This window comes from Bos indicus x Bos taurus, chromosome 18 (genome assembly GCF_003369695.1).
Source record: "Bos indicus x Bos taurus breed Angus x Brahman F1 hybrid chromosome 18, Bos_hybrid_MaternalHap_v2.0, whole genome shotgun sequence".
Classification (NCBI taxonomy): Eukaryota; Metazoa; Chordata; class Mammalia; order Artiodactyla; family Bovidae; genus Bos; species Bos indicus x Bos taurus.
Genome location: NC_040093.1, coordinates 50203225 through 50219025, shown reverse-complemented (window position 1 = coordinate 50219025; position 15801 = coordinate 50203225). Strand labels below are relative to the sequence as shown.

The following is a 15801-nucleotide window of genomic DNA, read 5'->3' as shown; positions in this document are numbered from 1 at the left end:
TCCATGGGATTCTCCAGGCAAGAACACTGGAGTGGCTTGCCATGTTCTCCTCCAGGGAATCTCCCCCTCCGGGGGATCTTCCCAACCCAGGGATCAAACCTCCATCTCTTATGTATCCTGAATTGGCAGGCAGGTTCTTTTCCACTAGCACCACCTGGGAAGCCTCATATTCCTTGTATATTAAAATACTTTGCTTGTCCATTTATCCATATATAGACATCTGGCTTGACTCCACTTTTTGGCTGAGTAATGCTATGAAAATGGATGTACAGATACCACTTTGAGACCCTGATTTCAATTTCTTTTGGGTATTTATTAAACTAGCAATGAAACTGCTGAATCATATGGTAATTCTGTTTAATTTTTTAAGAAATTGCCATTTTACATGTTCACTAGCAATGATTCAGAGTTCTTATATTTTCATCCTCATTGACACTTGTTCTTTTTTCATTAAAGCCATCCCAATGATTGTAAAGTGGTAATTCTGTGGTTTGATTTGCACTTCCTTCATGACCAATGATGTTGAATGTCTTTGCTTGTTGGTCATTTGTATTTCTTCTTTGGTTTTAGTTCACTGATTCCTAAGATGTTGATTGACCATGTCCTGCTTGATTGACCACATCCAATTTACCTTGACTCGTAGACCTAACATGTCCTGCTTGATTGACCACATCCAATTTACCTTGACTCGTAGACCTAACATTCCAGGTTCCAATGCAATATTGTTCTTTACAGCATTATACTTTACTTTCACCACCAGATACATCCACAACTGAGTGTCATTTCTGCTTTGGCTCAGCCTCTTCATTCTTCCTGGAGCTATTTCTCCACTCTTCTCCAGTATTATACTGGACAGCTACCAACTAGGGGAGGGGGTCTCAACTTCCTGTGTCACGCCTTTCTGCCTTTTCATATTGTTCATGAGGGTTCTTCAGGTAAGAACACTGGAGTGGTTTGACATTTCCCTATCCAGCAGACCATGTTTTGTCAGAACTCTCCACCATGACTCTCCATCTTGAGTGGCCTTGCATGACATGGCTCATAGCTTCATTGAGTACCCACGTCTAATCCATGTGATCATTTTGGTTAGTTTTCTGTGATTGTGGTTTTCATTCTGGAGGCTGTGGGACTGTAGTTCTTGTTTCTTCTGTCTGCCTTCTGACGGATGAGGATAAGAGGCATGTGCAAGCTTCCTGATGGGAAGTGGGGAAAACTGGGTCTTCCTCTGGTGGACCGACTCATTTGAAAAGACCCTGATGCTGGGAAAGATTGAAGGCAGGAGGAGAAGGGGATGACAGATGATGAGATGGTTGGATGGCATCACCAACTCAAAAGACATGAGTTTGAGTAAACTCTGGGAGTTGGTGATGGACAGGGAGGCCTGGCATGCTGCAGTCCATGGGGTCGCAAAGAGCTGGACACGACTGAGCAACTGAACTGATCTGGTGGACAAGGCCATGCTCGGTAAATCTTTAATCCATTTGCCTGCTGATGGATGGGGCTGTGCTCCCTCCTTGTTAGTTGTTTGGCGAGAGAAGACCCAGTCCTGGAGTCTACAGGCTCTATTGTAGGGCTAATGGCAACCTCCAAGAGGACTTATGCCAACATGTGCCTCCAAGGACTGCTATTGCCAGTGCCCCTGTCCTGGTGGCAAATTACTGGCAGCACATGCCTCTGCAAAAGACCCTCAAACACACACAAACAGGTCTGTCTCATTCTCCTGTGGGGTCACTGCTCCTTTCTCTTGGATACAGGTGCATACAAAGTTTGGTTTGTGCCCTCCAAGAGTCTCTCTCCCAGTCCTATGTAAGTTCAATAAGTAAATCCTGCTGGCCTTCAAAGTCAGATTTCTTGGGGATTCCCAGTCTATTTGCCAGATCCCTAGGTTGGGAAGTCTGATGCAGGGCCTAGAACCATTGCAACAGTGTGAGAACTTCTTTGGTATTATTGTTCTCCAGTTTGTGGGTCACCTACCCGGTGGGTATGGGATTTGACTTTAAATGTGAATGTACCCACTTCCTTCCATCTTGTTGTGGCTTCTCCTTTGTTCTTGGACGTGGGGTATTTTTTATGGTGGGTTCCAACGTCCTCCTGTTGATGGCTGTTGAACAGCTAATTGCGATTTTGTTCTTAAAGGGGAAGATAAGCACATATCCTTCTACTTCACCATTCTGGGCTTTCCCAAGCATTGAGTAGGCTATATCTTTCCCTTTCTCCCTTGCCTTTCACATTTCTTGTTTCCTCAGCTACCTGTAAATACTCCTCAGACAACCACTTGGCCCTCTTCATGTCTTTTTCTTTGGGGTCGTTTTGGTCAGTGCCTCTGTACAGTGTACATGCCTCCATCCAGAGTTCTTCAGTCACTCTGTCTGCCAGATCTAATCCCATCAATCTATTTATCACTTCCACTGAAAAATCATAAGAGATTTGATTTAGGTCATACCTGAAGGCTGAGTGGTTTTCCCTGCTTTCTGCAATTTAAGCCTGAATTTTGCAATAAGGAGCTCATGATCTGAGCCACTGTCAGCTCCAGATCTTGTATAGAGTTTTTCCATCGTCAGCTGCAAGGAATATAATCAATCTGATTTCTGTACTGCCCATCTGGTAATGTCCATGTGTAGAATCATCTCTTGAGTTGTTGGAGGAAAAGGGTGTTTGTTATGACCAGTGTGTTCTTCTGGGAAAACTGTTAGCCTTTGCCCTACTTAATTTTGTACTCCAAGGCCAAACTTGCCTGTTACTCCAGGTATCTCTTGACTTCCTACTTTTACATTCCAGTCCCCTATGATGAAAAGGACATCTTTTTTAGTGTTTGTTCTAGAAGGTGTTGTAAGTCTTTATAGAACCAGTCAGTGTTGGTTTCTTTGGCATCAGTGGTTGGGGAATAGACCTGGATTACTGTGAGGATGAATGGCAAACTGAGACCATTCTGACATTTTGAGATTGCATCATATACATTTAACGGTGCCCTGGCTTCAGTTCAGTTCAGTCGCTCAGTCATGTCTGACTCTTTGCGACCCCATAAACCGCACCATGCCAGGCCTCCCTGTCCATCACCAACTCCCAGAGTTTACCCAAACTCATGTCCATTGTTCAGTCATGCCATCCAAACATCTCATCCTCTGTCGTCCCCTTCTCCTCCTGCCCTCAATCTCTCCCAGCATCAGGGTCTTTTCAAATGAGTCAGCTCTTCGCATCAGGTGGCCAAAGTACTGGAGTTTCAGCTTCAACATCAGTCCTTCCAATGAACACCCAGGACTGATCTCCTTTAGGATGGACTGGTTGGATCTCCTTGCAATCCAAGGCACTCTCAAGAGTCTTCTCCAACACTACAGTTCAGAAGCATCAATTCTTTGGAGCTCAGCTTTCTTTATAGTCCAACTCTCACATCCATACATGACCACTGGAAAAATCATAGCCTTGACTAGACAGACCTTTGTTGACAAAGTAATATCTCTGCTTTTTAATATGCTGTCTAGGTTGGTCATAACTTTCCATCCAAGGAATAAGTGTCTTTTAATTTCATGGCTGCAATCAACCATCTGCAGTGTTTTTGGAGTCCCCCCTCCAAAAAATCAGCCACTGTTTTCCCATCTATTTGCCACGAAGTGATGGAACTGGATGCCATGATCTCAGTTTTCTGAATGTTGAGCTTTAAGCCAACGTTTTCACTCTCCTCTTTCACTTTCATCAAGAGGCTCTTTAGTTCTTCACTTTCTGCGATAAGGATGGTGTCATCTGCATATCTGAGGTTATTAATATTTCTCCTGGCAATCTTGATTCCAGCTTGTGGTTCTTCCAGCCCAGCATTTCTCATGATGTACTCTGCATATAAGTTAAATAAGCAGGGTGACAATATACAGCCTTGATGTACGCCTTTTCCTACTGGAACCAGTCTGTTGTTCCATGTCCAGTTCTAACTGTTGCTTCCTGACCTGCATACACGTTTCTCAAGAGGCAGGTCAGGTGGTCTGGTATTCCCATCTCTTTCAGAATTTTCCACAGTTTATTGTGATCCACACAGTCAAAGGCTTTGGCATAGTCAATAAAGCAGTACTACATGTTTTTCTGGAACTTTCTTGCTTTTTCCATGATCCAGCAGATGTTGGCTATTTGATCTCTGGTTCCTCTGCCTTTTCTAAAACCAGCTTGAACATCTGGAAGTTCATGGTTCATGTACTGCTGAAGCCTGGCTTGGAGAATTTTGAGCATTGCTTTACTAGCGTATGAGATGAGTGCAATTGTGCAGTAGTCTGAGCATTCTTCGGCATTGCCTTTCTTTGGGATTGGAATGAAAACTGACCTTTTCCAGTCTTATGGCCACTGCTGAGTTTTCCAAGTTTGCTGGCATATTGAGTGCAGCACTTTCACAGAATCATCTTTCAGGATTTGAAATAGCTCCACTGGAATTCCATCACCTCCACTAACTTTGTTCGTAGTGATGCTTCCTAAGGCCCACTTGACTTCACATTCCAGGATGTGTGGCTCTAGGTGAGTGATCACACCATCGTGATTATCTGGGTCGTGAAGATCTTTTTTGTACAGTTCTTCTGTGTATTCTTGCCACCTCTTCTTAATATCTTTTGCTTCTGTTAGGTCCATACAAGTTCTGTCCTTTATTGAGCCCATCTTTGCATGAAATGTTCCCTGGTATCTCTAATATTCTTGAGGAGTTCTCTAGTCTTTCCCATTCTATTTTCCTCTATTTCTTTGCACTGATTGCTGAGGAAGGCTTTCTTATCTTTCCTTACTATTCGTTGGAACTCTGCATTCAAATGGGTATCTTTCCTTTTCTCCTTTGCTTTTCACTTCTCTTCTCTTCATAGCTATTTGTAAGGCCTCCTCAGACAGCCATTTTGCTTTTTTCCATTTCTTTTTCTTGGGGATGGTCTTGATCCCTGTCTTCTGTAGTATGTCATGAACCTCCGTCCATAGTTCATCAGGCACTCTAGGGATTTGATTTAGGTCAACCTGAATGGTCTAGTGGTTTTCCCCACTTTCTTCAATTTAAGTCTGAATTTGGCTTTAAGGAGTTCATGAGCCACAGTCAGCTCCTGGTATTGTTTGTGCGGACTGTATACAGCTTCTCCATCTTTAGCTGCAAAGAATATAATCAATCTGATTTTGGTGTTGACCATCTGGTGATGTCAATGTGTACAGTCTTCTCTTGTGTTGTTGGAAGAGGATGTTTGCTATATCCAGTGCATTCTCTTGGCAAAACTCTATTAGCCTTTGTCCTGCTTCACTCTGTATTCCAAGGCCAAATCTGCCTTTACTCCAGGTGTTTTTTGACTTCCTACTTTGCATTCCAGTCCCCTATAATGAAAAGGACATCTTTTTTGGGTGTTAGATCTAGATGGTCTTGTAGGTCTTCATAGAACCATTCAACTTCTGCTTCTTCAGCATTACCGGTCGGGGGATAGACTTGGATTACTGTGATGTTGAATGGTTTGCCTTGGAAATGAACAGAGATCATCCTGTCGTTTTTGAGATTGCATCCAAGTACTGCATTTCAGACTCTTGTTGACCATGATGGCTACTCCATTTCTTCTAAGGGATTCCTGCCCACAGTAGTAGATATAATGGTCATCTGAGTTAAATTCTCCCATTCCAGTCCATCTTAGTTCGCTGATTCCTAGAATGTCAATGTTCACTCTTGCCATTTCCTGTTTGCCCACTTCCAATTTGCCTTGATTCGTGAACCTAACATTCCAGGTTCCTATGCAATATTGCTCTTTACAGCATTGGACCTTGCTTCTATCACCAGTCATACCCACAACTGGTGGTGTTTTTGCTTTGGCTCCACCCCTTCATTCTTTCTGGAGTTATTTCTCCACTGATCTCCAGTAGTATATTGGGCACCTACCGACCTGGGCAGTTCCTCTTTCAGTGTCCTATCTTTTTGCCTTTTCATACTGTTCATGGGGTTCTCAAAGCAAGAATACTGAAGTGGTTTGCCATTCCCTTCTCCAGTGGACCACATTCTGTCAGACCTCTCCGCCATGACCTGTCTGTCTTGGGTGGCCCCATGCAGCATGGCTTAGTTTCACTGAGCTAGACAAGGCTGTGGTCTGTGATTGTGGTTTAAGTCTGTCTGCCCTCTGATTCCCTCTCTCAGTTCCTACTGTCTTACCTGGGTTTTTACCTGCGTTGGCATCATATCCATTTAATGGTGCCTTGGCACCATTGTTGTCAAAGTTAATTGTCCAGAGATGTTTGGGTTTATTTTTGGATTCTCAATTGTATTCCAGTGGTCTGTATGTCTACCTTTACACCAGCACCACACAGTTGATTAAGTAAGTTTTAAACTTGGGGAGTATAGCTCCTCCCCTTTGTTTTTCTTTCTCAATATTGTTTTGACTTTTCAGGGCCCTTTGTTATTCTTTATGAGTTTGAACTTTGCCTTTTACATTTCTGCAAAAATGAACACTGGAATTTTGATAAGGATAGCACTGGATATATAGAACACTTTGGTGAATATGGCTGTCTTAACATTATTAAGTCTTTTAGTCCATGAACATGGGATGTCTTTCCATTTATTAGGTCTTATTTAATTTCTTTCAGCAATGTTTTATAGCTTTCAGTGTATAAGTCTTTCACTTCCTTGGTTAAATTTATCCCTAGGTATTTTATTCTTCTGGAGTTGCTGTAGATTGAACAATTTAAAAAGATTTCCATTTTGAATTGCTCACTGATGTACAGAATCACAGCTAATTTAGGGATGTTGACCTTTTACCCCACAACTTTGCAGAATACATTTATTAGCTCTGGAGGTTTTTCTTGTGTGTGCATTCTAAGAGGTTTTCTATACAGAATCATAGTATTTGCAAAAAGTGAAAAAAGTTTCACTTTTTGTTGTCTAATTTGGATGGTTTTAATTTCTTTTTCTCACCTAATTTCTCTATCCAGGAATTCCAGTCAAAGTTGAATAGCAGTCGTGAAGGTGGTCATCCTTGTCTTGTTCTTAATCTCAGGGGGAATACTTTCCGTTTTTTACCAATGAGGATGATGTCAGCTGTGGGTTTTTCATAAATGACCTTTATATTTATGAAAGATAAGAAAGTTTTCATCTATTCCAAGTTTTTTTTTCTTAGATCAAGAAATGGTACTGAATTTTGTTAAATGGTTTTCCTATGAAAACACATGAGAGGATCATTTGTTTTTTTCCCTCAGTTCTATAACTGGGATGGATTAACTGATTTTTCTTATGTGAACAAGCTTTGCATTCCTGGGACCAACTGATCAGTGTATGATAATGTCCTGTTAGACTTGGCTTGTAAGCATTTTGCTGAAGATTTTTACATCAATATTCATGCGCAATACTGGTCTGTAGTTTTTGTTTTATTGTGGCATCTTTATTTGGCTTGATATGTATGTAATATAAGCTTCATAGAATGTGTTAGGAAACGTTCCCTCTTTTTCTAGTTCTTAGAAGAGTGTGGGTGGGATTCATGCCAACTTTTCTTTTAATGCTTTGAAGAATTCACCAGTAAGCCATCTGATCCTTGATTTTTCTGTTTGGAGGCTTTTGATTACTGATTCAGTTTATTTACTGGTTTTAGGTCTGTTGAGATTTTCTATTTCTTTCTGAGTCAATATAGGCATCAGTTCAGTTCAGTTGCTCAGTCGTGTCTGACTCTTTGCAACTCCACGTACTGCAGCACTCCAGGCTGCCCTGTCCATCACTAGCTCCTGGAGCTTACTCAAACTCATGTCCATCCATTGTGTCGGTGATACCATCCAACCATTTCATTCTCTGTCCTCTCCTTCTCCTCCTGCCTTCAATCTTTCCCAGCATCAGGGTCTTTTCAAATGAGCCAGTTCTTCACATCAGGTGGCCAAAGTATTGGAGTTTCAGCTTCACCATCAGTCCTTCCAGTGAGTGTCTGTTAAATTTTTTTCCCATTTCATCTAAATTAGTTTGTTGATGTATTAATTGGTTCACGGTTTCACTTATAATCCTTTCATTTTTTGCAAGGTTGGTAGTAATGTCCCCTTGTTCATTTGTGTCTTTTTTCCTTCTTATTCAGCCTAGCTAAAGGAGTGTCAACTTTGTTGGTTTTCCAAAAAACGAACTTTTGATTTCTGTGATTCTGTCTACTGTTTTGCACTTTATTTCATTTATCTCTGCTTGAATCTTTATTGTTTCCTTCCTTTTACTGGCTCTAGGTTTAGTTTGCTCTTCTTTTTCAAGTTCCTTAAAGTCTAAAGTTAGGTTGTTGACATGGTGTTCTTCCTTGTTTTTAACATAGTTCTACAGCCATAAAATTCTGAGTACTTACCGCTTTTGCAGCATCCCGTAAGTTTTGGTATGCTACATTTGTTTTCATTCTTCTCCAAAAATTTTCTAATTTCACTAATATATAGTCTCATCTCCCATGAGCAAACCATTCATCCAAAGTAATGTAAAAGATTATAGTAACAATTTTGTGTCTACTTGGCAATGAATCTATATTTAACATCTTTATTTGCACAAAATTGGTTTGAGATTTTCTTTCATGTAAGGAAAGTTGCTGCTAATCGTTGGTGACAATGAATTCCTTGACTAAACTTACCTCAAAAAGAACCTAAGAGTTTGTGTGGCCAACTTAACTTAGGTCAGTCCCTAATACTCCCAAATTTATAACTCCAGCTTAGAATTACAATCCTTGAACTCTAAGTTCTTATATCCAACCTATTATTCCATGTTTTAAGCTCAGTATCTCTTACTTCCGTGGTTTAAAAACACTGTGTGTGCGTGCTCAGTCGTGCCAGATTCTTTGTGACCCTATGGACTGTAACTGTCCATGCTTCTCTGTCTGTGGGATTCTCCAGGCAGAAATACTGGAATGGGTTGCCAAGTCCTCCTCCAGGAGATCTTCCCTATCTTAGGGATAGAACCCGAGTCTCCCGCAGCTCCTGCATTGCAGGCCGATTCTTTACCACTGATCCATACACAATCCCCAAACATCCACAATCCAAACACTTATTTCTACCTCCATGGCTATTAACCATCATTTCTAACCAGAATTATTTTAATAGTTTTCTGATCAGTTTCCCTGTGTTAGCTGTTGTTCTTCCTATACTGTTTCACTTTACATTCCCTCATTTAACTCAGATTTTATCTTCTACTCCTTAAATCCCCTTCTTTCATTCTACTGCAAGACATGGGTCTCTTTACTCACTGTTCCTTGGAGATTCCAGGAATACCTTAGGGCTTCTGCTCTGGCTTTCTCCTCTACCTGGAATATTCTTTAAAATAACCATGTGTGATTCCCTTATAGTCTTCAAATCTTTGTTCAAATGACATTTTCTCAAAGAAGCCCATTCTGACCACCATACATAAATCTGATGACTCCTCTATCCTTCTTACCCTGCTTTATTCCCCCCAGAGTAGATATCACCTCTTAACTATTACATAGTATTAAATAACTTATCATAACTATTTATTTATATGATTTATTGCCTCTTTTCACCTACTAGAATGTAATCTCTATGAGGGTCAAGAAATTGGTCTGTTTTATTAACCTACCTAAAGAGTCTAGAATTGGTCTAACATATATTAGGCACTCAGTACATATTTGTTCAATGAATGAAGGAATCAAAGAACTTTTACCCTCCAAATGTGTCAAACCTGAGATACTGTATCAATTTATACCACATAGATACCAGTACAGAAAGATAGTCTACTTAAAGGTAAAGTATCAGTTATAAATAAGAATTTTGAGCAATTTTATAATAATACATAAAAAGCATTTATAGTATCAATTATCTTTATTGTGAGGAAATCAAGAGGTCAAATGTTTTGATCAAAACTACACAGTTACTAAAGGATGGAGCTGGAATTTTCACTTTGGCAGCTTAATTCCAAACTCCACACTCTTTATCATTACCTGTGATCCTTTTTATTCAGTTGGAAGAAAAGCACTGATATTTGCCTTACTGCTGTATAAAATGCTCTATATAATGACAAAATAGCACCCCCTCCACCACCAATGCCCATTGCTCATTTCTTTTACTGTTTGGATCTCTGTATTTGTGGGGTCCTAGGATATGATCTGGAAATCTGTAACATTTTTTACGTAGTCATTCCAGTCAACATGGCATTTGTAAATGTTAATCAGATCAGATATCCTAGCCAGAAAAAGTCTAGCAATGAAATTATTTATAATCTACTATGATAATATAATCTTTTTTCTGATATTTTAAAAGTTTCAAACAACTTATATGTGAACTTCACAGAAAAAGAATCTGTATGTCAGATGTTACATATATATATATATTCTAATTATGTGAAATTAATTACAAAATCTGAGGTGACCTTTGTGGCTTAAAAAATATTTGAGTTGATCTGAGACCCCACTGTCCCAAATTTCTGAAAATTTAAAACACCATAGCTGTTATAATAGGATGATTTCCAGTAATATACAGATGATCACTTTTTAAATAATAAATTATCAACAAATAATAGCAGTCAGAGAAAACGGATAAAATGTATTAAAACAGTGACAACTTTGAATATTTAAATTCATTGCTGAAGTGTTTAGTCAGTTTTAGGGAGACAGCTAATTCCTATATATAGAAAAGTCATAAGAAAGGCTACTTATTGTCAACAGGCTAAACTTACTTGTGCTTCTTAACATCATATTCTAATGTGACACCAGAATTCAGAAGTGGGGAAAAAAGAGGACAGCATAGATTTGGAAAGAGAAGCCAAAAAAATTTTGACTGAGAATAATAAAAATATTGGTGTTTAATTTTAAAATTTGGCTACAGACACTTGATATTTAAAACATTCACTAAATCATAGCTTGTCTTCTTATTTCTGTCTTAAAATTCGCTGATTTAAATTAAATGTATGGCAACTCATACAGAAAATATAAATGAAGCAGTTTTCTTCAACTGGTTTATATGACTAAGACAAATTTTTTTTTTTTTTTACTTTTAGAAAACCTAGTTTAGAGTGTAAATGGATTCTCACTAATCACTTACTTATTAAAGCCTGTGATTAATTAATTAGCTTGTTTGTTCTATAGATTTTAAGCACCTGCTATATATCAGGTACTCTGTTGACTGGAGAATCAGCTTAATCAATTTGTGATCAAATTATAAATCTAAGACACATGTTAATTTAATGTAACTGTATACATACTCTTTGGTTTTTAATAGTCCTACTTAGTAATCATCTTAAAAATAAGAAATAGGATGTCTTCATAAAAAGGCATAATCCATGTATAGAAAGTAGTTAAGATCTTTAAAAAGTATGTGGTGTTACCAGGCACTCTTGAACGTAGATCCAGAAGAAAGAGCCTGTATTTTCAGTAAGTAAACACTGCATCGAGAATTCATGAAGCTACATGCCTAAATGCTGAATTCCTGGGCTTCAGAAGTCAGTATTGTAGCAATTTATGGAAAATTTCTTAAAATAATGGTTGGCTTCTTTTCCTTGTAGTCAATGGGGGGCTTTTAATGGAGAGTAAAGGAATCCATTGACTATCCTTTGGAGTATTCTGACTTATTTCTGAACCCAGCTTCTAGATAACTGACAAAGATAAAGTGATGAAACACGTAGAAGAATCTCTTACTAGGCTGAAAATAGCTCCATAAGAACAGGTACTTAGGTCTTCATCAATCATAGTAGAAAAGCTTTTGTAAACACAACACATATACATAAATAGTATGTATAATATATTTTAGAAAACTTAATGAATTTTTGCCTAACTTAAAAAATTTATGACATTTAGAATTCCAATTGTTTGACTTAGAATGAATGGAATGCTAGATTTCTAAATTATATTCACTCAAAACTTTGATATAGTTCCATGTATTTTGGCATCTAATATCCCTGCTGAAAGCCTAGAAAGTTTATTTTAGTGGTTTAAAAAAATTTTTTTTTGAATGAGGCTTGAAACTTCTAGTCCAATTCTGAGAATATGGAGAAATACTATGTTGTTAAAAAAAAAAGTAAATTACCATGTGATACAGTATTATTAGATTTTATTCAAATTTCACAAACTTTTATGCTAGAGTCCATTATTTGTTTTCATACCTTATTCAAGACTCCAAATGGTATTTAATTGCATTGAGCAGCTTCAGCTGCATGCAAAAAATTCTGGTCAACTCTCTTTTTATTTTTATTCTGTTACAAATATTTTCTAATTTTCCTTGTTCTGGCTTCTTAGATAAACCCATCGTTTAAAAGTGGACATTTAATTTCCAAATACCTGGGTTTTAAAAAAGTATCTTTGATACTAATTTCACATTTTGATAAAACGCTTTCTTCTCTGCAATCACCTTCTGTGTTTTTTCAGTCTTCTGACTTATTGAGGCTTTCAATGGCTAAATCAAAGGTCTCTCTTGGTAAATGTCACATTGTACTTGAAAATATGTAAGTTATTTTCAAATGTCTTTTGATACTGATTTCTAACATAATTCCACAATGATAACTGGACAGACTCTGTATGGTTTCAGCCTTTAGACCATCAAATGTGGTACCTTGTTTTATGTCCCTGGATACGTTCCAGCATCCCCTGGTTTACAGTCTATGGGGATTTGAATAGAATTTGCATCCTACTGTTGTGTGAAAGCTGTAGAAGTCTTAATGATGTTGAATTGGTTCACGGTGCTTTTCAGGCCTACTATATCTTTCTACTTTTCTGTGTATTTGTCCTATTAATTTTGAGAGTTTGATATTGAAACTCCAACTAAAAACCTTCATTTATCTACCTAGAACATAATTGTAATATACAGTGAAACTATATGTAACTTTGTTCTGTATTTTCCAAATCTCCTGAAAATGTATTATCATACTTTCATTATTTAAAAAATAACATAATAAGAAAATCCCATTAGGAAGCAGCAGTGCTCTCAGGCCAACACACATTTGTAGGCCAGCCACTCTGGAGCACCCTTTGTTCCTACCTGCTCACACACCTTGGCACCATTGTCTGAGATCGCTATAGCCATTCTTGTGTTAGTTACTATGGGATGTCTCTCCTTAAGCTTTAGGAAAACCTTTACTTATTTTTCCTTGAATAACAGGTTTCTGGTCTGTCATGGAAACAGTTCTGCCAATTCAAGTGTGACTACGGTATAAACAGTAAAATGATTTAAAAATGAAAAAAAAAAAAAAAGAATAAAAAGAACAGGTGCTTAGGTGTTTCCAATCTAGTGACTTCTTCATTCGTATGCCCCATCCCATAGAGGAGAGTAAAAAAGCTGGCTTAAAACTCAACATTCAAAAAACTAAGATCATGGCATCCGGTCCCATCACTTCATGGCAAATAGATGGGGAAACAATGGAAATAGTGACAGACTTTATTTTCTTGGGCTCCCAAATCACTGCAGATGATGACTGCAGCCATGAAATGAAAAGATACTTGCTCCTTGGAAGAAAAGCTATGACGAACCTAGACAGCATATTAAAAGGCAGAGACATTTCTTTGCTGGAGGTTTTTCAAGTAGTCATGTATGGATGTGAGAATTGGACCATAAAGAAAGCTGAGCACTGAAGAATTGATGCTTTTGAACTGTGGTATTGGAGAAGACTCTTGAGAGTCCCTTGGACTGTGAGGAGATCAAAACAGTCAATCTTAAAGGAAATCAGTCCTGAATATTCATTGGAAGGACTAATGCTGAAGCTGAAGCTCCAATACCTTGGCCACCTGATGCGAAGAACTGACTCATTTGAAAAGATACTGATGCTGTGAAGGATTGAAGGCAGGAAGAGAAGGGAATGACAGAGGATGAGATGGTTGGATGGCGGCACCAACTTGATGGACATGAGTTTGAGCAAGCTTCAGGAGTTGGTGATGGACAGGGAAGCCTGGCATGCTGAGTCCATGGGGTCACAAAGAGTTGGACATGACTGAGCAACTGAACTGAACTGAATGCCCCATTACCAGGGCTCACATAGTGGCTGATACATATCAGGCATCTGGTAAATGTCTGCTTTACTTACCTGAAGGTTTGATAGTAAATAACAAAATATAATGTGTACAACTGTTTAGTTTTTCTTGAGGTTTACTAATATGCCATATAAATGATTGCTGTTGAAGACCTCCATTTTGGCTTTGAATTAAAATAACTTTGATACCAGCTTAAAGGTTGGAACTTGAACAGATATTTTCCTTAACAGAGGAGACCTGTGATGTGATATGATGGAAAGCACACAGGATTTGAATGCCAAAGACAGTAGTGGACCCTGCTTTGTTTGATCTTTAGAAAGTTCCTTGCCTTCTCTAAGCCTTAATTTACCTGTTTATTCATTCACCTTAACATTTGTTGAATGTACATTGTAGGCCTTTAACAGAGATGAAAAAGGCAAATCTTGACTTGGGGGTGCTTAAAGATATAGCAACAGAAAAATGTAACTTGAATGTTTCCTCATCTATAAAATTAGAATTACAATACCACTTACTGAACAGTTTTATGAGGTAATTACAACAACAGAACTGACTTTTAATGTATATAAAAGTGCTTTAAAAACTGCAAAGCACTATACTAATGTTACTTGTTATTTTGATTATTCATTCCTCGTATTTTCTGTTTTTTTCTTAGGCTGAATTTCAACTTGATATTAGTTCCTGAAAAACACCGTAACACCAGTTTTTCATAGAAGTTTTTGATTTCTCATTTGGAATAAATGAGGAAGGCTAAAATCCTGATTCAAGCTTTACCTGTCAACCTGCTTTCCAATTATAAATTTATAATGTGAGTATTTTCGTTCCTTTTCTTTTGTTAAACTGATGTATAGTTCACATATAAAGTTCACCAGATTCAAGTACACAATTCGGTGGTCTTTACTCTAGTCACAAGGTTGTACAACTGTCACCACTAGTCTCAGAACATTTTTATCACTCTAGAAAGGAACCCTGTACCCATTAGCAGTCACTTCCCATTTCTTCTCCAGCCCTGTTCTTGGTACCCCACACTGCCAGTTCCTTTCTATTTCTACAGATTTGCCTTTTCTAGGACGTTTAATATAAACAGAACCATGTAATATGAAGCCTTTTGTATCTGGTTTCTTTCACTTCAGTTCTTTCACTTAGAATAATGTTTTACAAGGTTCATCCAGGTTATAGCATGTTTCATGTTTTTAATGGAATAATTTTCCATTTACTGATATGCCACATTTTGTTTATTCATTTATTAGTTCATGGACATTTGGTTTGTTTATTGAACTTTTTGGCTATTATGAATATGAATATTATGCTATGAATATCCATGTAGAAATTTTTGTGTGACATATATTTTAGACTCTTTTGGGAATATATGAAAGAGTAGAATTAATGGTTCATTAGCTTCTTAAGTAACTGAGTAGTTTGATTTTGATAACTGCTTTTCTAGAACCTAATGCACATAAGCATCTAATGAAGGAATGATAAAAGCCATTGTCAATGCATGAAAAAAGAATGCAAAGGGAAAAAATAAAACATATCCACAGCTCTCATAAAGCTGAACTGCATTGGGTGTTATTGCCTGTGGAGGTCTAATTTAATGGTCTGCTCTCCTTTACAGAGTTGTATAAAGGAGGTAAACCTTCCTGAGATTATGTGCTATTATATTTCAGCTGTCATTCTCTGGAATAAAAAGATAAAACTCTGATTTCCAAAGTGGACAATGTGGTATAAATGAGCTAATGGGAATAGCTTGACTTGTGCTTTAGTGCATTTTATTTTTCAAGTTGGAGATCTATACCCCTTTGAGAGGCAAACCAACAGGCCACAGAGTTTTGCTATAAACTCTTTTTTGGTGGTGATGAAAACCAGAAGGGAGTAAAACTGTTTAGTTCTGATATAGGGATAAACGACACATGACTAC

The 15801-nt window shown here is 38.0% G+C and overlaps 1 protein-coding gene and 1 long non-coding RNA gene across 3 annotated transcripts in view; one reads left to right on the top strand and one right to left on the bottom strand.

The window, feature by feature from the left end:
• ITFG1 (integrin alpha FG-GAP repeat containing 1) overlaps positions 1-15801 on the bottom strand; it is a 296211-nt gene that overhangs the window by 16503 nt on the left and 263907 nt on the right. The window lies entirely within an intron of this gene.
• The window catches only part of LOC113875379, an 82512-nt gene that overhangs the window by 32758 nt on the left and 33953 nt on the right, over positions 1-15801 (top strand). Inside the window, exon 2 of the long non-coding RNA XR_003506232.1 lies at positions 14539-14691. This is a non-coding gene — a long non-coding RNA (uncharacterized LOC113875379). The remainder of the gene's footprint in view (positions 1-14538; positions 14692-15801) is intronic.